This window comes from Eubalaena glacialis, chromosome 5 (genome assembly GCF_028564815.1).
Source record: "Eubalaena glacialis isolate mEubGla1 chromosome 5, mEubGla1.1.hap2.+ XY, whole genome shotgun sequence".
Classification (NCBI taxonomy): domain Eukaryota; kingdom Metazoa; phylum Chordata; class Mammalia; order Artiodactyla; family Balaenidae; genus Eubalaena; species Eubalaena glacialis.
Genome location: NC_083720.1, coordinates 10,399,988 through 10,424,067, shown reverse-complemented (window position 1 = coordinate 10,424,067; position 24,080 = coordinate 10,399,988). Strand labels below are relative to the sequence as shown.

Below are 24,080 nucleotides of genomic sequence, written 5' to 3'. Positions count from 1 at the left end.
AAATGTTGTGAATTCTTTGAATAATTCACATATCCTATAGAGAAAATTGTACATACATGTAATAGTTATCCAAAAAGTTTACTATTTTTTATGTTATATTTTAAAATAAAAATATATTAAATATTTGTGTGGTTTTTTTTCCTGGCATTCCTCCACTTCTTACTACAGTGTCTTTTTTTTTTTTAAGTATTTGTTTATTTTTTATTTACTTATGGCTGTGTTGGGTCTTCGTTTCTGTGCGAGGGCTTTCTCCAGTTGTGGCAAGCAGGGGCCACTCTTCATCGCGGTGCGCGGGCCTCTCACTATCGCGGCCTCTCTTGTTGCGGAGCACAGGCTCCAGACGCACAGGCTCAGTAATTGTGGCTCACGGGCCCAGCTGCTCCGCGGCACGTGGGATCTTCCCAGACCAGGGCTCGAACCCGTGTCCCCTGCATTGGCAGGCAGATTCTCAACCACTGTGCCACCAGGGAAGCCCAACAGTGTCTTTTTTTTTTTTTTTTTTTCTAAATACAATTATTTAGTTATTTAATTTAAATCACAGAGAGAAAATTGGCTTCAAGTAGGAAATTCCTATGGGATGTCTTTTTTCCTTAAAACAGAGGAGAAACTTGAACAGACACAATAGCTTTAGTTGTAGAAGCCTAAGGATCAGTAAATCCCCATTGTGTTGTTGATTAAAATGATAGTTGGGAAAGGCAAATAGTAGCAACATCTCTAGAATGCCATAGTAAAAACAATATTTCACACTAAAGGGGCTTTCTGTTATTCACAACTTGAGATGTCTTAAACAAACCTGTGTTTAATGTTTGGCTTTGCCACTTTCTAACCTTGGATAATCTCTCAGCCTCAGAGGCCCCATGGGTAAATTTGGGTTTTTTATACCTTTCTCCAAGCCCTGTTAAATGCACAAACTATAAAGTGACAATAATTGGTAGAGTTTTTATTGTTTCTAGGATGCTGATGACAAGGATGGTGATTTTTAAGCGAGTCACCATACCAGGCCCTGAGCTAAGATTATTGGATGCAATGGTGAGTAAGACAGTTCTGACGGCTCAGAACCTCATATTCTATGTTTCTCTTGCACACAAGTTTTCCATAATTTTGAAAAATACTATGATGTAAACCGACTAAGACTGAATTGTCTTCATCTGGTCTGAAGATTTTACTCTCTCTTTATATCAGATGGCGCAGAATAACATCCTTTGCCTTGAAATCAATACGTAGATAAGTAAGCTTGGAGTACATCCAAAGAGAAGTTTTATCCTTCATTCAATCATCAACTATATCATATGTTCAATACTCTGTTTAAAAGCCAGTGATCATAAATGAGCTTTTTTTTTTTTTAAAGAACACACCTCTTCATTTTTTCTTGAGGTACAAACATTCAGTTTGGATGATGAGAATGAGCTAGCTCTACCATTTACTCCAATGAAATCTAATGGAGGAAGAGGCTAAATAGGATCTAGACTCTTTTGGTCTATTAATACTCAATTTATCAAAATTACAGCCTGGTGTTTCTGGAGTAGGACTGCCCCAACAAGGCCAGATGTGATAACTGTTGAAGATGAAGCTGGCAAATATGGACAATTCAATATGTACATACAGTCTAGTCTGCTGTCTTCCGATGGTCTCTAAAATTCCGTATTTGGTCAGAGCTGGGAGTGATACCATGTTGCTGGTCCATCTTTGCTCCACTGTTCCTCTAATTCTGCTTTGCTGTTTTGAAGGGAGAATAGGTTCAGATAGTCTGCGAGCTGGTGGGGGGCCATTCCCTTGGCATCTTACTGGGCTAACCAGTACTTATATATCTTTTGGTCTTGGGCCTCTCAAAGTTCACCACAGACACAGGTACCCTCACAGTGCCAAGCCCATTTACAGTGTGAAATAAAATTCGTATTTTATGGCAAGACAAGAAAATTATGAACATAAAATTTCTTCTCTGCCCTTTGGCCTCCCTTCACTCCCCACTGTGCATCGTGTATCTGTATTATGAATTGACCAAACCTCCCCCACGGTCAGGAATACCTGCTCAACCAAAGACAGCAATATTCTTCCAGCACCAACAAGACAACGCCTTAAAAGATAACATTCCTTCTTGATCTTATAAAGGGTCACACGACCCACCAGGATGCCACTTAGATCTGGATTATGTAAACTGTCAATACATCATTTGATGTTCAGCCCTCTCTCTCAAAAAACTTATATAACTGTGCCTTGATTTCTAACTGGCAGAATAGTTAGTTCTCAGAACGTTCTGAGATGCTCTTCCCAGGTTAGAATCCTCAAATTTGGCTTGAATGAAATTTTCCAATTCTTTCTTAGATCAACTGATTGACTTTTTGTCCACAACTGTCACCTCACACCAGTATTTGCCCCTCTGTGCGATGGGCTCTTCTGGTAACTTTAACGCATGTGGGGTGACCACAACACCAAGATTTCTGAGGAAGTGGCCAGCAACTATTTCAGGGTTTAGCTCCCATTTGACACTGTTCTTCATTCCCTCGTCCAGGTGACATCGTCTCAGAAATTTCACTGTCGCCTCACCTGCCTTGGTCTGGATCTTCTCTGGTCTTCCTTCTTGTCTCAGCAAGTTCTCCTCTTGAAACGGCTTCTCGTTTTCAGGAGATGCATATACAGCCAGTCCTTGAGGAAGTAGTCAATTACGGCCCACTGGTTCTTTTCACTGAGACCAGGTCACCTCCGGACTCCAAGTTCCTCCACTGGCTGCGTGAGGATGAGCTGCAAGTTGTCTCTGGGCTGGTGTTCGTGTCCTCCACCAGCTTGTGGACGTGGTGCTGCCGGTGCAGGCGCGGGCTTCCGGCCCTCTTGGGCTAGCAGCACTTTCCACCGGAGCAACCCAATGACCGTGCCCCGATTGTGAGACAGGCTGAGGTCAAGCTCCAAGCCGGGGACGCCCCCTTCAAGGTGCGCCTGCAGGCCCTCCGGACCTCCTGGTCGCTGCAGCTTCTTAGTGCCCGCCTCGCAGCAGAGCTCCGCCTCGCAGCAGAGCTCCGCCCCGCAGCAGAGCTCCGCCCCGCAGCAGAGCTCCGCCTCGCAGCAGAGCTCCGCCCCCGCAGCAGAGCTCCGCCCCCCCCAGGCCGCGCATGCGCAGCCACCATGTTCTTCTGCACGGGAAGGGAGACCGTACAGAGGAGTTTGATACAGTCCCTGAACTGCAACTGAGGCAGAAGGGCATCAGAATCTTCAGCTAGGAAGGTAAGGATGAGGTCACCATCCCCAATTTAAAGTAAATTGCAATAGATCATAAGGAGAAATTGTGAAAGATAGCCAGAGGTAATCTAAAATTCTTAGGAATATACTTGCCGTTTAACTTTGCTCAGAAGTGTTTCATCTATAGTTGCCTTTTTTTTTTTTAACATCTTTATTGGAGTATAATTGCTTTACAATGGTGTGTTAGTTTCTGCTTTATAACAAAATGAATCAGCTATACGTATACATATATCCCCATATCTCCTCCCTCTTGCGTCTCCCTCCCACCCTCCCTATCCCACCCCTCTAGGTGGTCACAAATCACCGAGCTGATCTCCCTGTGCTATGCGGCTGCTTCCCAGTAGCTATTCGTTTTACATTTGGTAGTGTATGTATAAGTCCATGCCACTCTCTCACTTCGTCCCAGCTTACCCTTCCACCTCCCCGTGTCCTCAAGTCCATTCAATAGGTCTGCGTCTTTATTCCTGTCCTGCCCCTAGGTTCTTCATATAGTTGCTTAGTTTATACCCGTTGACTGAAAAAAAAAAAAAAAAAGCACAACCTAAACGTTGGGAGTTATGTTTTAGTCGACAGACATTCTTAGGACTTCAAGCCTTGGAGACAGTATCTTAACCTGAGAGACTGCTCCAAACAGGAAAGGAGGAGGCCAGGATATAGAGGAGTATTTGCAACAGAATCAGGTAGTCAGAACATCAAAAGATTACTATTAATAAAAGAAAACCAGATATCTCAAGTTAAGGAAGTTAGCACTTTTCTAGGTATGGGAAGATGCAGGAGTCTGGGCTCGCTGAAATCATTCTTTTGATGTGCACCTCAGCTATCTGGGGCCAGTATCCTGTGTTTTCTCATCCTGAGTTTCCTCAGGCTGCACCATCAAGGGTGACTGTAGTCTGATGACTGCTAGACGGTGGGCATTCCTTGTTTCCTTCCTGAGTTCCCTCAGGGCTCACTATCAGGGCATCTGCAATGTGATGTCTGATGGCTCTGACATCCTTTGTTTACTGATATGACAGGCAATAATTTAGTTCTCATACCTCATACATATTTGAGGAATTCTCAATAACTGTGATACGCACTAACATTTGTTGAACATTGATTATCTCCCAATCACTGTATTAAACAATTTCCATTATATTTCATTCTTACAACACACACTATTGGTCAAATTACCATTACAAAGAAAAAAATTCCCTCCAGCTATGTTAAGCAGAAAGGAATTTATTACAGATTATTAAATCTCTCACACAATCCTGGGCAGGGTTAAGAAAAGAGAGATCTCTGATTGAGATTTTAGGAACCCTTTTCAAAGCTATGCGGCAGGACCAAGTTTCTAAGGGAACTATTGTCTTGTCTATGTTCAGTAGGTGTATCAACACTACACTGCCGTAGTCTGGAAACAGCCATGATGAAGAAGCCACTGTTACTTTGGATAGGAAAAACTTTAGTAAGCAAAAACCGCTCTAAACTATTGACTTCTATATCAACAAGCAAACACATCTTTTTGTGTTTACAAGATACCTGTTAGCATAAGGCCACTAAAGAAGAACCTCTCCTCTGTATAGAGAGGGATAGTGTGCTTATTACCTATTATTTCCTAAAAGCTGGGAATATATGTTTCTTGAGCATATTCTCTGGTTTGAGTTTTGCTGTGAGCTCCGTAGTAGACAAACCATCCTTTGAGTTTGAAATCAAGTCTAAAATGGAGCAAAATATGAGTAGCATAATGAAGTTTATTATTAAATTATATAGGTAACAAATGCTGACTTCATTTTCCCATCGAAGCAAGTTAAGCATCAGTGGTAATTGATCTACATACTTAAAATCTAAAAGAAACCTCTCATAATGATAAATTTGTTGATTCCTTTAATAGTTAACTGTGGTTGTTCAGAGACTTTTTTTTTTTGAGAATGTAGTTCTCTTTCATGTGTTTGTGTATTACAAATAATTTAAACCATCAACGTTATTTCACTCATACACATGAAACAGTACAACTTGATATCTTTTATTATTTACTGTAAAAATATCCTGGGGCATCTAATGAGTTGTAGACCAAATTATGTGTTCAATAAGAGAGCCTGCTAAAATTCTCTTATGCAAATCTGCTCCTCATATTATATTTGTCATTTCATATTCACCAAGTTTCTTTAAGTTTTCAGACATTGTATCAGACTACACATCCTTGGCAAACAACATGATGGGATATATATTACAAGGCCACCTTAAGTGACATCACTTCTAATATGTACAAGGATTTGAAAGAGAAACAGAGCTGCCACATTGATTAATAACTTGATGTATTTTCAAATTAATATTCTTTAGTGGACATTCTTAGAGATTTACTAAAGATTTTTAGGTGTGGAAACAGAGCAGAATGTTTAATATTACATAGTGTGACTGATTTCTTTTGAAAACCTCCACTAAATACATCTCTTTTATAAATCTCTCTACTCTGCCTTCCGGCCTCTGTGTCTCTGTTCACTCCTTTCCTTCAAAGCTCAGTGTTTTCTGTGTGAGTATCCCTTTCCTAGATCTTTACAATGAGGATGCAGATTTAATTTGTGATCTCTATTGTAATTAACTCTCTGTAGTAGGTTTCAGTATGGCAGGGGTCTTCTTTTATAGCAAAATTATTTTGCTTGTTAAAATTGTAAGAAAGTTCCAAGGGTTTAAGATTGGTACTTAAAAATAATGAGTTGCATAATACACAGCTTTAAAAATCTGTCCATTTATGTTGCATAAGGAAAAACTGAAACAAGTAGAGTCAACTGGATACACTCCTGCCTCACATCACACACAAAAGTCAATTGTAGATTGCATAATTTAGAAGAAAATATCATGCAGTATCTTTGTGACTTTGGAGTAGATAGCATTTCTTAGACATAACTAATGATAAGTGGAAATAGTAATTTGTGCTGCATTAAAAATAATAACTTCTGCCTTCACAAGACACTATACATAGGGTGAAAAAGCAACCTACAGAAGGAAGATGATTTCACAGTACATGGATCCAAATAAAGGATTTTTATCCAAAATAAATAAAGAACTCTTACAAACTAATAGTAAAAAGACATAAATCCAGTGGAAATACGGGCAAAAGGTTTCAGCAGACACTTAATAGAAGAAGAAATCCAAATAACCAATCAGTAAGCATATGAAAAAGTGCCAAGTACATTGGTCATCAGACATTTATAGAGTAACGAAAGAGGCCAAGTAATATATTGTGTTAGAGTTCAGGTTCATGGTTATCTTTTGTTCTGTAATACCTGAAAGGGGACCAGGAGGGATTCTGGAGTGCTAGGGTAATTCCATTTCTTGATCTGGGTGCTGGTTATTCAGGTGTGCTTAATTTGTCAGCAACTCTATGATTATGACAGGTGCAATTTTCTATATGCTGTTTAAATTATAGCCAAAAGTTAAAGAAACTGGAAAGAACACAATTATTCAATAGACACACACAAATAAGAAGGCTCTTCTCAGAATGTTGGAGAATTTTGTTGTGGGGATAAACTGCATCTGATGCCCAAATAGGTAGTAGTCAAGAGAAGTCAGAAATGCCCATGACAGAGCCAAATCATTTGTGCACAAAAGAGCATAGAATGTGGAGGTACAAAATCAGCTGTTACCATGTTACTCTAAATTAGAAATACCCCCCATTAAATAGAAGGATATTTTCTCTCATATTAAAAGAATGATGCATGCCACTGCTCCCAGCTCAGTAACATTCACCATTAGTTGTCATTTTTGATTTTTTAAATGACTGAAAATGTAAAGAATAGGGGGATTGTTCCTGATGGAGCTATATGACTGACAAGTTGTCTTCTATTTATTTTGCACTAGGTAGTCATATTTAGCTCTGCTGTTGATTTAAGTTTGTGTTGTAGGCATTGATATAATATACTCCAGAAGCTGTGTGTGCCAGAAACAGTACATTTTCTGATCTCCTAAATTAAATTGCATTTGGCTCTACTATCACATTTACCAGAGTGGATAGATGTCCAACTAATGTGGACCCTTCCTCCTTTCCTGCTGCTCTTCTTTTGACAAAAGCGGTAAATTGTTTATGTATACTCAGATCAGTAGAAAAACATTTATACTTAACAGAAATTTTTCTATTGCTCTAAGAATACATACATCTTAATTACTAAATCCAGCATGCACTTTGATTTTGTTTTCTATCTTGATATTTTGGTGGCATTTAAAATATTTTCTCACCAGATGCTTATGCGTTCTTTTAATTGTATACTGAAGAATTTTTCTTTTCTGATTTTCTTAGGTCTTTATAAGTTCTACATCTCATGTTTTTTTAATCCTGTTTTATTCAGTATTGGGTTTTCCCGAAGTTCCCTCCTAGATCTTGTTTTTATCTTCCTCTACATTCTCTGTCTGAAAGGTATCTATCCACCTTCATATTTTTAACTAATAACTATATTTTTGTATCTTCAATTTTTGCATCTTCTTCTGACACTTTATCTTAGCTCCTAATCCAGGATTAACTATTGCCTGGTAATCATTATTACCTATGGTACCTTACTGTTCTCTAGGCACTTTAATCAAGATGAATAAAATCAATTTTACTGTTATACCAAAAGTTTTCCTTGTTCTGAAATACCTGTATAAAATTAACTTTTTCTTGTAATTTATGACTAAAATAGATTCTAGACCCAAATCTCTTTAATATGTCTATCTTCTTCCATCCCAATCAATTTAACCTGATTGAAGTTTCCTTCACTTTTTTGCATAACTCACTGCAATAATTTTTTTTTTACTGGTTACCAAACTCATCTCTTTCCCTTCTAATATACCAGGCCTGAAACTTATCTTTCAGAAGTACATAACCATCACATTATTTGCTTTATTAATTTAATCAGAAGTTCCGCATGTTATAGCAGGTGAAGTATAAACTCCCTCCAATGTGAAAACACTCCTTTCAGCCTCATCTTATACTACTTCCCACCGGATACTGTGCTCTACTCAGGGAGAATTGTTTGCCATCTCTTCATGTCTCCTTGTCTTATCCCATATTCATTTTTCTTGCCTGGAATACTTTTCCTCCATACACACTTTGAAAATTTCTCCTCTATCTCCTGTATTCAGGCAGTTATCACTTGCTCTGTGTTCTCCCTGATAGATTTAAGTGTACAAAAGGTGCAAGGTGTACAAAAGGACAAACTCCCTGTCCTCATGGAGATGACATTCCACCCAGAATTGGAGCCAGACAATAAACAAGTGAACGAATAAATAACTAAGAAAATCACATGTTAATATACATGCTTGGAAATAAACAAAAAAGGTTTAGGCACTCTAACATAACTGGTTGCAGAAGGAATTTTAAAGAATAAATCTTATGTTTGAGAGTAGAAATTTAGCTGGGGCTTTGTATCAGTCAGTAATGACATTTAAATATAGTTTTTTTTCTTATTCAAGAATTCTAGAAGTAGGCTGTTGCTACCATGACTTAGTTATCCTTAGCTTCTTAGCTTTCTGCTTTAAGCTTGTTGCCTCATGGTCACCCGATGCATCTCCATTCATCCCACCTCTGTACAAAGCAGAAAGAGGTAAGGAATAGTTACATCTGTTGTTTATTTTTTGGGAAGCAATGTGTTTCCCAGAAAAGTGTACAACAAATTTTTGCTTACATTGTATTGCGAACAACTGGGAAATATGTATGCACTAATAGTAAAGGAGTTTAAGAAACTGTAGACTATTATTGTTATATTTAGCTTGAAAAAAACATGATCTCTTCCTCTATACAAAATATTAAGCAAAAAGATAGGAAATAGGCATGCTGAGTAGGCAATTATTAGTGCCACAGACCTTAAGGTTGAGAAATGGTTGGTCATGTCAAGCATCCCAGGCACAGGGAAACTCCAGTGGGAAAGCCTTTTGTGTATTTGTATCTGAGGAATAAAGGTAGGTTACTGTGCCTGATAGGAGTGAGAAAGATGGGGTATGGTAGATGATGGATTCAGAGATACAGAGTCTAAGATTATAACATCTATCTCCTGCATGGGATCCTCAATTACTCAAGTTGAGGACCTACTTTTTATGCATTTCTTTATTCTAAGCACCTTGCAGAGTTCTAGACTAATAGTAAGCTTTTTTTTTTTCATGAGTGAATTTAGGGTAAAGTTTATATAAATATATTGAAAAGCTCTGTGATTTCCTTTTTTATAAATAGCATAAACTGTATTCACAGGAACATATGGTAATAGGTCAAAATCTTATGACTGGTAGTCTTCATTTTTAGCATAGATTTCTCTAAGGTTAATCATATTATTTGAAAACACAAAGGCCTATTTTAATTGTCAGCTGCCTCAATTTCATAATTCCTCCTTACATATGTTGTTTTGTTTTGTTTTTTCAAAAGAAGTCATAAGAAAAATATATTGGTATGTTGGTCTCAATTATCAAAATAATTTCATAAATTCTGTTTATTTTTAACTGTGGAGCTGTGATCATATTTGATATTTCACAGCTGTGAAAAATTCACAAATAACTTTGTTTAGTAGTATTTGATTAAGAAATTATAGATTCTGATTTTTTAAATTGGGCACTGAGATTTGAGTAAATGGTCTATTTAACCAAATGTTATATTGAGTATATGATATATTAGCCCTACTTTAGGTAGTGTGCAGTTTTTATCATATGACCTGAAAAGAAATGATTGACTCTATTATTTTCTAAAGTGATATGCTAAATTGCAACTAGTGTTACACCTCACATCAAATAAGGCATATTTTTTCTTTGTAATTGTTCTTTTGAATTCTTTTTAAATACAAAGCACAAGGCCCAGTGAGGAAAATATTAGCAGTAATTTTTCTTATAGTCATAATAAAAAGCTATTTGTGGAAAAGTTGATAATGTGCTACAGTTGATTTATATTCAGTTACATACTATGTGTTATAACATTCAGAAAGTTTTTTGTGATTTATTTATCTTTACAAGATCTACGAAACCACTCAATGGTTTCTATTTTCTGTTTCACTTCTTTAAGACCAAAATATTTAAAAAAAAATAAAAAATAAAAAAAAATATGGTTTTGGGTTTAATTTTTTTCCATCTAACACTAATGAAAAATGGTAAATTTTTGTGTAATTAATAAATGTTTATAAAGCACAGAGTTATTTCCGAGGTTCCCATGTACCTTATACTGAATTATTTTGAAAGTTTAATTTTTGTTTGTTGTGTTTCCCATCTGGTCTTCTTACATTATCATTCTATGATCTATTTCCAAAATAATACTGGGAAATGGAGTGTTGATTTCTTCTTTACTAAATTATATTTTCATTATTTTTGAAGTAATGAAAACATTTCTATTTTTGTTTCGTTAGCTGGTAACACCTTTTTCCATTATTTTATTTTTACCTGGCTAAGTTTAAATTTGACTCTGTGCCTTTTAAAATTCAAAGTGAAATAATCAGAACATTTTACTTCCATTTGCCATCAGCTGAAAGATTAGTTATTTCAACTAGAGGACAATATAATCAATAATGGCTAAATTTATGCCTAAGATGACCATCCTTGAAGATATCCTTTTCCTCCTTGGAAGCATAGTAAAGTCCATCATAAATCTGGCCAGGAAAAAGACCCTCAATTCCTTTTAACTATCTGTCACTCTCCTAAATTCCGTTTTTATGGAAGGGAGGTAAAATAATAAATCACAAACCATTAGTCATGAAAGGTCAATCATATTCCTAAAATATTCTGTTCTACCACTTAAGGTCTAGATAGTGTTTATACACAGCCAGGCAGACTATTTTTTGCCATTTTCATACTAATGGGATCACAAAAAAAATTGCCTAATAAAGCTTGGAATTACCAGGATAATTTAGATTTATGTTATTTTCCTGGATTAAAAAAGTAATTCAGCAGGCTTATACTTCCTTTTGTTACTCAGCTATAGTTTCAATCTTCATATGCTCCCAGAGTATATAAGTCAAAGTACCTAATAAATATTAAATAATTATTCTAATGCTTACTTCCAGGTTCAGAAGCAATGGAAGATGAAAAGCAAAATTTTACTGTGCTTACCATACTCATTCTAGAAGCACGAAACTGCATCAACAATTGAAATTTAGAGGAAATATAACAGTAACATAGTATTACTCTCTTATAACTAGAAGCAAAACCTGTTTAGTCTCCATAAAAAGGTATAGTCAGGTAGTCTGCAAACAAAATCATGCATATTTATTTTTCTGACTATGAAACCTCCAGAATACTTCAGTACGGCATTATTTTCCTCAATTAGACATTGGCATTCCCTTCAGTACCATGTGTATCTTTATAACTTCTCCCTACCCCTTCCCATTTCAAATAAATTCAAATATGTATTTCTGTTCATTAGTCACAGACTTGTTCTATTCTTCCAAATTAGAATACAGCATTTCCCAGTGAAATATTATTCTGGTCTTAACTTCTTAACTCCCAGTGGTGTGCTCCAGAGGAGACATTCCATGTAAGAGTCCTTCATATAAGTAAGGATGGCTTGGAGAACTATATTAAATCATCTTTTCTATAGACTGAAGATCTCTAATTTCTCTAATCTTCTGTTGCTGTGTCAAATTTTCAATTATTTTGACTATTGTTAAAACCTTCCCCAAAGAGTTTCTCTTGAATTACATTGTTCAAAAGTCTGCACACTCTCCTAGCAAAATCCTGACCATTGCTCGTGATGGCAGAAGAATTGCTGGATTCTTTTCCTTCATCTTGCATCACTATATCAAAATGTATTTAAATGTTATGCTTTTTAACTTACAGTTGTGTCATCTGGCATTATTGATCCTCCTCTCCTCAAAATACTCTCCTCTCTTGATTTTCATGACACTGCATCCCGTTACTTCCATATGTGTATCTCTGTCTATGACCACTCAATTTCTTATATATACTCATTCTCTTCTGTCTGTATACTTTCTTTTCTTGGGTTCTGCCTCTGCTGTTAGTCTCTCTTTACTCTTGCTGGCTTTTCATAGCTACATTCATATCTTAAACTGTCATTGATATAACTATGCTCTATGGGTTAAATTTCAACCTTTCTCCAGATCTGCCCATCCTACTAGACATCCCCATGTGGATGTCCCAATCTCTCTTCCATTTTTCCCTCAGCACATCCAGGTGAATGGTGTTATCTGTCCCCAAGTGTCAAAGTCTGAAATTTGGAAGCCCCTCTCTATTCAAAGTGTCACTGCCTTAGATCAGGGAGTTCACTTAGATTATTCAAATGGCTTCTTTATCCTTTCCTCTGTCTTTGATTTCTTACCCTCTTCTCTTATCCTTGCTGCTGACCTTTTCAGTATATCTTTAAGTATTGCCACAGTGTTTTCTATAATATGCCAATTAGATAGTACACTGTTTCTTTTGCCTGGACTATCCTTTCTCAGTCTCTGTTACTACTTTCATGTAAAGTATAACAAACCAGGAAGTCTCTAGAACATCCTGCCTCACGTTTCCATTAAACTTCGTATGATTGCGACTTTATTGAATGTAAAGCGCTGGTTGTGATTTCTATAGTACGGCTAGACTCCAGCACAGGCAGCGGCATTATCCTCCCATGGAATCCCTTGAATGCCTAGTAAAGTGCGTGCAGCAGGGTAAAGATGCGATAAGTATTTTTCAAAAATCAATGAATACATGAATGAACACAAAAAGAATACATATGTTCTTCATAGGCAGAGCCTATCATGATAAATAGCTATCAAAGACGTATCAGGTATAGTATTAGGAACTTAAATTTTCTTAGTCATTCCAGAGATTTTCATATTGTAGGTAAGAATTAGTGCAATTTCAGTTTATATGAAATATTTCAATTTAAGAATCTATTTAAGGAGTTTTCTTTTCAGTATGCGAAATGTTCAGATTTCCTATTTATGTCATCATTCTTCCCCATGTGGAATAAGCTTGGGAGATACTGAATAAATGATGAACTAATTAGAAGACTACAGGAAGAGTAAAAAGTAAGAGTAAGGGCAGTAGATTCTTCATTCATTTATTTACTCAGCAAATATTCATTGAGTATATACAACGGGTCGGGCACTGTTCGGTTGTAGATGCACAGCAGAGATAATACATCCCTCCAAGTTTCCCTACAGCTACAGATTTGTCTATCAAGCTTCCTACTCAGAATTTTCACTCAGATGTTTAATATGCAGCTCAAATTTATATGTCCAAAACCAAGGTCTTGAAAATTTTTCCCAACCCCTATTGCTATCTTAGTCTTTCTCATCTCAGTTAATGAAACCATTGTCCACACAGTTTCCCAGGTTAAATACCTGCAAGTCATTCCTTATTAATTTTTCTTCATATCTCAAATCCAATACCACAGTCAATCTATCAGCTCTATATTCAAAGTATATTCTTTTGGTTGACTTCTTTGCCACCCTAATTCACTCCTAGACTTCTACAGTAGTCTACTAACTTTTCTCCTACTTCCATTGCTGTTCACTAAATGTAACCCTCATACAGCCACTAGACTAGCCTTCTAGAAATTTAATTAGAACCATATCACTACCTTCCAAACCTCCTTTTTTCTAGCCCCACTTAAAACTTCCATTGGTTTCTCCTTGCATCCAAATTAAAAACAGTTTGTTAAATAGTACAAAGGGTCTATATAATATAGCCTTTGTTTACCTCCTATCTGACTGCATTTTCTAACACTCTTCTTTCATTCACAGAGCACCAACTACAGTGGCTTTTAAAACCTCAAGGTTTCCCTTGCTGCCCCCTCTGCTCTTTCCATGAGTCCTTCCATGACTGGCTTCTTTTTGTCAATCAAGTCTTAGTTAAAAATTCACTTCTGGGAGGCCTTTCTTTACTTCACTAAAATTCTAACATACTATTCACAAGTTCCTTTCTAGATCATTTCTTTAAAAATTTTTGTTCATAACACATCACCGTCAAAACCCATCTTATTTATTTTGTTTACCTGCTTGGTCTCTGTATCCAACCAACAGTACAGATAAGCACTATGTGAGCAGAAATTCTCAGTCTTATTCATGCTGTTTTTAGTGTGCAGAACACTCTCTTGTGAAATTTAGATTTTGGAAAATGTTTCCTTAAATCCTAGAGAAGACACTTTGATGTTCATGCTCTAAAATATGTGTTATCCTTTTGATATTCTTGATTTCCAGATCTGGAGTGCCTCTCCTATTGAAAGTGCTCAGCTCATGCTGACAACAATTTTGCTTGAAAACCACTGCTACATGCAAACAAATACACAAATATAAATGATGTAGCTAACCAAATGCAACTCTATATAGACAACTGAACTAATTTTACGGAGTGGCAAAATTGTTGTTTCTTTTGAAGAGTGAATATAAACTCTGTCATTTGATTCAATATTTGATTTATAGCACTCTTCAAATGTATTTTATGTAAATTTTTAAAATTTCAGAATAATTAATGGCAGTAGTGAGGAACGAATTTCTATTTGAGAGTTTATAAGATCACTTCCAAGTACATAAAAGTATTTTAATAGTTTGTCTCTGTTAAGATTTGGTCCCAAGGCTGACAATTAGTTCATTTCTTTTAAAAGAATTGATTGTGCTGATAATGAGCACTAAACTTTGTTATTTATTTGTTTGTTTGTTTGATCATTTGTTTTTTCTGCTTAGCATGTTTTTCCGTACCTTTTCTTCTAAAAAACACCACCGCATCTCCTTTAGAGAACTTCTCTCCCACTACCTGTGGTTCTGGTCAGATTATCATTCATTGAACCTAAACCTGGGGTACAGGCTTTTGGTCCAAAGGTAGGAAAAGTGTCCCATTGCTCAGAATTTTCTGAACTGTTGTTAGTAGGTAATATTTTTCTCTTCTTTTTAGATTTCATATCATAAGGATGTTAAGACTGGAGCTGCTGAAAGTCCACCCTTCCAGAAAATCGAAGCAGCCTATTTTCAGAAGAAAAAAATTAAACCAAGAGTTGAAGGAAACCAAAGACAAGCAAAGGTAAACAAAAGAGAGAGAAAGAAATTTGATTTTATTTATTTGAATTTTAGAGTCCAGGTGAGGTAAATAATCTTTTAATAATGATTAATTTGTGATGATGTTCTATTATTTGCAACCAAATGAATCCTGATTAATACAGAGGTACTTAATAACTTTCCTTCAAATGAATATTGAATATACTAAATAAATCCATTTTTAAAATTACCTCTGGGAAATTGTTACTTCTTCTACTGTATTGAAGTTGAGTATTCAAGAAATATTATATGATGGAGATAATGGAAGATGATTCCATGTTCCAATTCAATCCTTGACTTGGAAAAAAAAAAAGACTATCTAATGTCTTTCATAATAGGTCATTACCTGTGCCTTTTCATAATAGGTCATTACCTGTGCCTTTTCTTTTGAAAAGTGAATATAAACTCTGTCATTTAATTCAATATTTGATTTATAGCACTCTTCAAATGTATTTTATGTAAATTTTTTAAATTTTGGAATAATTAATGGCAGTAGTGAGGAATGAATTTCTATTTGAGGGTTTATAGATTACTGCTGAGTATGTAAAAATATTTAACAGTTTGTCTCTGTTAAGATTTGGTCCCAAAGCTGACAATTAGTTCATTTCTTTTAAAAAATTGATTGTGCTGATAATGAGGACTTATCTTAAGTTTGGCAACTTTAGGTCAGTACTGAAAATGAAATTTTCTATGTCCTATTCCTGAGTCCTAAAAGAGATTAGAAGCTCTTCTAAAATAAGCTTCTACATAACGAGACATTAATGGGTACCATTTAGCAGTGAGCTTCATTACATGTGGTAGTAACTTGCATAAGTAAATGTGCCTTCTGAAGTAACTATATTTTTACTAGGCAGTGATCTAAGTTTCCGAATGAACAGACTACTTTCTGAAACTAATTTACTAGCTTATCTTAGGTTTTCTAATATAACATGGTGTTAAGATAATTTCATTTTGAAAATCTTCTATTTACTTAGAAAGTACTTCAGTGGGAAAATAAATTTTCAGATACTGCTTCACTAATACTGCAAGAAAAATGCACTTCCTTTATTGTATGACATTTTATGTAATCAACATTTTTATGTATTATACAACAGGGGGAAAATCTTACCTCTTAATATTAATACTTTGATTATTATTACTATCAATCCAAATTATAGTGATTGACACAAATTGTTCATAATTGCTATATACCAACAAAATGCTTTATGCTTTGTTTTACCTTACGCGAAGTTAGAGATTTTTAAAGCTCTTTCGTTTGCAAACGAAAGATATTAATTTTCTGATAATTTTCGTCTGATATTAATTTTCTTCAAGTCTGTACCTCCTTTTCAGATGTGACTGATATTTTCTTACTTATTTATAGGAAATGTTCTCCATTTCTATAGTTTGTCATTTCAAGAGTGTTATACAAACAGATTCATATAGTATGTAGCCTTTGGGGACTGGCTTTTTTCACCCAGAATCATTCTCTGGAAATGTATCAATAGTTGTATGTATCAATAGTTCATTTTTTGATTATTTCTGAGTGCTATTCTATGGTATGGAAGTACCACAGTTCGTTTAGCCATTCACCCATTGGAGAGCATCTGGGTTGTCTGTTTTCTGACAATGTGAATACAGTTGCTATAAACATTCATGTACAGGTTTTTATGTGAACACAAATTTTTATTTTTTCTAGGCTAAAATTCCCAAGAGTGTAATTTCTGGGCTGTATGGTAGTTGTATTTTAAGTTTTTTTAAGAAACTGGCAAACTCTTTTTCAGAATGTCTATATCATTTTATATTCCAAACAGCAGAGTATGATTGACACAGTTTCATTGTATCCATGCTGGCATTCGTTATTATCATATATTAAAAATTTTAGCCATTCTAATACATGTGTAGTGATACAGCCTTGTGGTTTTAATTTCCATTTTCTTAATGCCGAATGAAAGTGAATATTTTTTTCATGCACTTTTTGGCATCCATATATCCTCTTCAGTGAAATTTCTCCTCGTGTCTTCTGCCCATTTTCTAATTGACTTTTGTTTGTTTGTTTGTTTTTACTGTTGAGTTTTGAGAATCCTTTCTACGGTCTAGATACAAGTCTTTTGTCAGATATGTGGTTTGCAAATATTTTCTCCCAATCTTTAACTCACTTTTTTTCCTAGTTTTCTTGAGGTCAAATTTAGCAATTTTTGCTGTTATGGCTAGTGCTTTTTGTGTTAAGTTAAAGAATTCTTTGTTTATAGCCCTAAATCCTGAAGCTATACATAACATACTATATTAATATATATGTGTATATATACACATGTATATATGTATATATAAATACTATTTTATATATATATAGATATACATATACATATATATGTTCTTGGTTATTAGCTAATTCTATTTTTGGCCAAGAGAACCAAAGCATATCTGGATTGCTTTATTTTCACAAGAAATTGCAGATTTCTTATGTGTGTGTATCAGAAGTTGGTGAAACAGGTCTAGCTGAAAGGGTTACCACCGGCACTGAAAGTAGGGGCAGAAGAACAGCACAATAAACAGAGACGAGTTTGTGATTGGCCTTAGGGCCATAATGATGCTGAAGCGGTACAAATACTATGAGGATGGCTACAATAAACACACACCAACCTGTGTGAGTCAATTGACTGTACTTTACTACAGGAAAAAGGAGAGAGATAGATCCTTCAATTCCCAAAGAAATGTGGAATATTTAGATTTGTTTAAATATAATACCTGCCCCTTCCTGAGTAGCACACATAATTTATCCTAGTAGAAGAGATAGGTATACAAAATATAAGTAACATTTTAGAAAGATAAACAATGATAAAACTGGCAAGGTGGCACTGTAAAAATATTGACTCAAAGGTGATGGTGATGTGGATTGCAGGAAAGAACTTCAAGCATGCCTGAAGCTTATTTCTTCTCCTCCAGTTAAATTGCCTTCATTTCCAAGTGAGTGAAGGTAAACACTCATAGAATGTGCTGGAGTTTAAGGGCTTAGGAAGGTTATCTAAATGCAATGCACTGATCTGTTCTCTGCTCTGTCTGTATAGCTTCTTTTGTACAGAAAGTTTTTAAAAAGTCTTTATATTAAGATAACTTCTTTCATTGTTTTTGTTGGTTTTCTACAATCAAGTGCTGTCATTCCTATGACAAAATTGCTATCATGAAAATAATACAGAATGACATTCTGAATAGTGACTGGCATGGCAAAAGTGGATAGTACTTTAGATTGGAGTGTAAAAGAAAAGCTTCTTATAGGGGGTGTCATTAGAGCTAAAACCCAATTCAATTCATTCAGTACACAAAAAATGGAGTGGAAAATTCCAAGGAGATTAAAGCATAAGGAGAAAGAATCTAGAGTGGATAGAGAAGAAAGAAGGTCAGTAAGGGTGAAGTGTAATGTAGAAAAGCGGGGAAGTAGGAGAGGAGGGAAGAATGGGACCAGATCATGAAGCAAACTTTAAACCACAATAAGAATTATGAGTTTTAATTTGCATGCAATGGTAAGGCTTTGGGTATTATTTGGTGGAATGATATCACTCAGGTGGCTGGGTAGAAAGAGTATTGTAGGGGTATTGTAGTAGGAATTGGAATGGACTCTCTCAAAACTGTGCTCTATCTGCTGTCTATGTGCCAGGGTTGGAAAGCTAAGTTTATTTTTTACAGACTCTTTTTTAAGTAAGGTTCTGGATATAAAGAAGGTTCTGTCAATTAAACACTTTATGTGGAAGGAGGAAGTGATGTGGTCACTAACTCCTATGGTTCCTGGATTTGGTAGATCCAACAAAGTTGTGGGATTTTTGAAAAGAGCTCTAATCCTGAGGTCCTCTGGGTTTAAAGAAAAATAGCAGGAGAGAAAACTTCTTGATCTGACACCAAATCCCTGAATCCAAGCTTCAGTTCCTGTTCCCCAGTTTGCTGGTGTCAGAGATTTCCATAAGGCAGTAATAATTTCAGACCTTGAAAAGCATAGCTACACTCATGACCTCAATGGTAGTAGCTCCAGTCACGGGAAGGTTTTGTACCATTTTGTGAGTGTATATGAGAGGCATAACCTGCTCCTTCTGCCTTTCCAATAATAATATGTAACCAAATAGTTCATCATATTGAATTCTTTCCTCCTTAAAATGATTACAGTAGTTTTGTTTTCTGAACTTACTCTTACCTGATTTGGGGGACAAGAGTAGAATCAGTGACACCAGCATTAGGATTCTGTATAGGAATCTAGGCTTGTGAGCATGGCTGGATCACGATATTATTAGTGGAAATATTGACAGATGATCATATATGGGATGTATTTAGAAGGCAGAGGTTTATCATTGTGGCCAGGGTGGGAGATGCTCTGTTTATGGACCTCCAATTGGTCATTTCCACTACAATAGCTCTTACTCTACAGGTCAAGGAACCAATGAGAATGTTTGGTCAACTGCTAAGTATACACATTCTCATTATATATTAAGGAACCAAAAAATGACCAATGCATGTGTTTAATCATCAGGAACTGTGAAGAGTCTGATTTTGCCCTATTTTCAAGCTGAGATGTTAGCTTGCCACGGTTTCAGGGTTGCTGACAGAGTCTTGGGTCAGAGACAGAAGACAGTTGATTACTAACAGCAATAGCTGTTTGTATGAGTTCCTCAGGCCCTAATTCCTACAGGTTAATGTGAAGAGGGCCATCCAAAAACTGAGTTGCATTATAGCAGAGGAAGTCTGAGCTTAGGGTACGTGAATCATTTACAATAGGCAGTAAGCATGCCTTCCCTTTGCTCCAGAGGGATCCAGTTTTTATTATATTGGGCAGCAAACATGCCTGTCATTTGCTCCAGAGGGAGACATTATCTTTATCTTCTAGGGCCTCACTCAAAAAAGAAATATGAACTCTATCTTCCAAAGTTGTTCACTATATAGTATCTTTGAAAAGATGATTAAGGACCATGGGCAGACAGTGCCAGCACCTCATTCACAGGAGGGACAGAAATGTGAGAAATCCATGGTCTGATTTATCTTCTACCCAGAGGACTTCTATTAACATTTCTTGAAGAAGTTATGGTGGTCTTTGCCAATATATTCTTTCAGCCTTTGAATGTTTGATAAATACTTTTTGCCCTTTTTGTTTTTTAAACTTACAACTCCCTATCTTCTAGCATGCCTTATTTCTGACAAAAAATATACTATCATTCTTATAGTTTTCTCTGAGAAAAATGTAGCTTTTTTTCCCTTTGGTTGATTTGAAGATTTGCTCTTTATAACCGTTTTTAAGTGATTTTGATGTGCCTTGGTGTAGGTTTCTTTGTGTTTCATTTTGGAGTGTATTGAGTTCCTTGGATCTGTGGCTTTCTAGTTTTAGTCTAATTTGGAAAATTTTGGCCATTATTTCTTCAAACATTTTTCTCTCCCACCTCTTTCTCCTCCCCACTGGGGAATGCGATTATATGGATATTACGTCACTTGAAGATATCCTGGCCCTTACTGATTATCTGTTTATTTGTTTCTTTGTTTTTCCTTTGTTTTTCATTTTTGGTAATTTCTGTTGCTATGTCTTCAAGAGGCTGGTAAGAACAGGAACTATTCTCAGCCCTATGTAATACACAGGTAATGTTTCCATTAATCTTTGACCCCACCTTGGGTATTTTCCTCAAACGCACGTGCTGAAGACTTAAGAGCTTCTCTCTGCAGATATAAAAGCTCCTCATTCTCTCTTCTCTGATATTCTTTCTTCCTGTGGACTTTAGCCTCCTTGGTCTGTCTGGATTCCCAGCTTCATCTCCTTTTCTCAGGGCGACTACATGGCTTCACCTGGATACCTCTCCTACCATGGCCTTCAAAATACAATTGCAAGGACAATTGTAGAGTTCATCTTGTCTCTCATCTCTCAGGAATTAATGTCATTCATTGCCTAATGTCTAACGTCTTGAACACTGATGTTTCATATATTTTGTCAAGTTTTTAGCCATTTCAGGTAGGAGAGTAGATCTGTTTCTTGTTACTGCATCTTGGCTGGAGGACAAGTCTCCTGGGATCTTTCTGATCCCAGCTGCTTTTGGTTAGGTTCCCATGAAGTGGAATGTGAGACACGGATTTGGGTAAAAGTGACTTTTTGATGTACTGTGTATCTGGGAAAAAAATTGACTTTAAGGGAATAAATGTAGCAGTGAAATGTTGAACACAGTTGTAGTCTTAGATGAGGCATAATCTTGGCCTGATCCACAGGATGAGGGCTCTGGAGCATAAATCACATTGCAGTGTTTCCTCCTATTTACATAAGTGGGCCAGCTTTGCGTCCTTTCTGTCAGTCATAATCTGAGGTCACCCCAAAGGGAGGGGAGCATGTCCTTCCCGTCACTGATTTTGCTGTCACGACAAGAAAGATTCTTTAGAGAAGTGGGAATGGATAGGAGGGGCTGTTGACTGATAGTAGTCAAAACTAATAGCAACAGAGAAATAAATGTGCCATCAAAATAGAGTATTTGGGGGCTTCCCTGGTGGCGCAGTGGTTAAGAATCCGCATGCCAATTCAGGGGACACAGGTTCGATCCCTGGTCTGGGAAGATCCCACATGCTGCGGAGCAACTAAGTCCGTGTGCCACAACTACTGAGCCCATGTGCCACAACTACTGAAGCCTGCACGCCTAGAGCCCGTGCTCCACAACAAGAGAAGCCACCACAATGAGAAGCCCACGCACGGCAACGAAGACTAGCCCCCGCTCGCCACAACTAGAGAAAGCCCGCGCGCAGCAACAAAGACCCAATGCAGCCAAAAATAAATAAATAAAATAAATTAATTAATAAAAAACAAAAAACCAGAAAAACAAAGTAGAGTATTTGGACAGGAAATCATATCATCTACTGTATACACAATAGTATATATATATATTGTGATTGACAATACGAGACTTTACCCAGAATGTTTCCATTTATATAAAGCTAAACATAATCATAATGGAACCTCATCTGTATCGGAGAGCATACGTGACTCATTTTTCTGTAAAGGGAGAAGCTAATTAACCCAACATTCACATTAGTTATTACCTCTTGTTTGTTGCTGGTGAGGGAGGGCAATTCTGAAAAAATCTTCACTTTCTTAACCTCTATGGGGGATACAAAGATATTTATTTTATCACAGTCCTTTAAACTGTCTGAATACTTTATATACACAAGTACATCCTTGCTCTCTTGGACTGCAGTTCAGCGTGTGGCAGGTGTTGGGAGAAACGAATGGACTCTGCCTTTTCAACAAATGTGCACTAAGATACGAGTAGAGTAGAACCCGTTTAACTTTCAATAGAGACACAAAGGTACCCTCAGCAAGAATGAGGATTCAAATTTAAGGAATTAAGTAAATATCACAGGATTTCATTTAGATACTTAAACGGCAGTAATAGCAAACACCATCGTCAAAGACTATTGCCTCGATTTCCCACACTGAATTGGAAGTCCAAGTGCATATAATATTTTAAAAGCATAGATTTGACACGTAAAATTTCATTTAAAACAATCTTGTTAGATAGCTAACATAGCTGTAATTGTAAATGATATTCTGAGTATACTGTTTACTTAAGTTAATTTCATAGTAATGTATCTAAGTTGTGTGTTGGAATGAATGAACTTTTACGTTTTGAACGCCCATACAGGAAAGTGCCTTTAAATAACTTTCATTTGTTTTTCTCGTATTCCTACAACTTCAGTCACAACTCTGAGTTCTCTTTTCAAATCAACATGAACTTTTATATATCCAATTTAGTGAATGCTAAAGCTTCCAGCTTATTTTCAGGAAAAGTAAGGGATGTGAAATTAAAATACATTTATGAAAATCAGCCATTATTTCTTCTTGATACTTTCAGACTGTTTCACATAATGTTCTAATTTAGTGTCTTTCAAAACAAAAACTTTATAAGAAATGCAATTTACATTGCAGCCTAACACCTATGACTACATAGAGACACATAAATAAACATAATCAAAACACAAGTTTCATATAGCACTTCTTGGCTCCACTACATGTGATTTATACATCTGATATTTATTGATGCATTTTCTGTTTTATAACCTTTTATGCTTAGGAAAAACTAGGTAATATATGTCAAATCCACCGTTTGAAAAACATGAATTTAATAAATGCCAGAAACCAGAATACTGTTAAGCAAGATGGGTTTTAAATTGCTTTTGCACTTTTATTATCAACTACAATTGTTCATCCAAAGGATGGACAAATTGCTGTTTCTTTGGAAAAAAAATCTTTCTTCATAAAGCGTATCATTGCCCTTCTGAGTAGAATGACATTTGGGGCCTTAATTAATGAGTAGGTAATACATATTAGTGGGATTTAGTGAGATTCATTTTTAAACAATAAAGATTCTACAAAAACGATTTCTTTTTCTCCTCAGAATATCAACAACATATCTTTTGGATCAATTTGCAGAATATAGAAGCAAATTCTGTGTCATTACTTTGGAATCGTATCCTTATCTGCAAATAGGAACCCTTTTTACCTATCATAGGTACCTTATACAACCTATTATGCTTTTAATGCTTTTTGATCACATTAAAATACCCAATTGTACCTCCAAGGACAAAATTTTGCTTTAATTGATATTTAACATTAAGGATAGACTCCCAAACGAGTTAGAAAAAATAGTTTTGAAAATGTTTACATCAGTTTTATCAGTATTAAAGTAAGTATATTATCTTTCAAAGGGTTTATGAGCCATCATATTGGCTTAAATACCACATGCTGATATAACCATACTTACTATACATAAACACACATCATAACAAATGCTTCTTTTGATTTATGACTTTTTCTTTGCCTTCTTTCCTTAGCACCTAGATCTGTGCCTGGCATATACTAGGTACTCAATAAATAGTTTTAATTAATTGAACAGCACTGTAATAGTCTTA

At 35.9% G+C, this 24,080-nt stretch overlaps 1 pseudogene; it reads right to left on the bottom strand.

Moving 5' to 3' along the window:
* Positions 1–1,649: 1,649 nt before the first annotated feature.
* The window catches only part of LOC133091735 (large ribosomal subunit protein bL9m-like), a 35,667-nt pseudogene continuing 13,236 nt past the window's right edge, over positions 1,650–24,080 (bottom strand).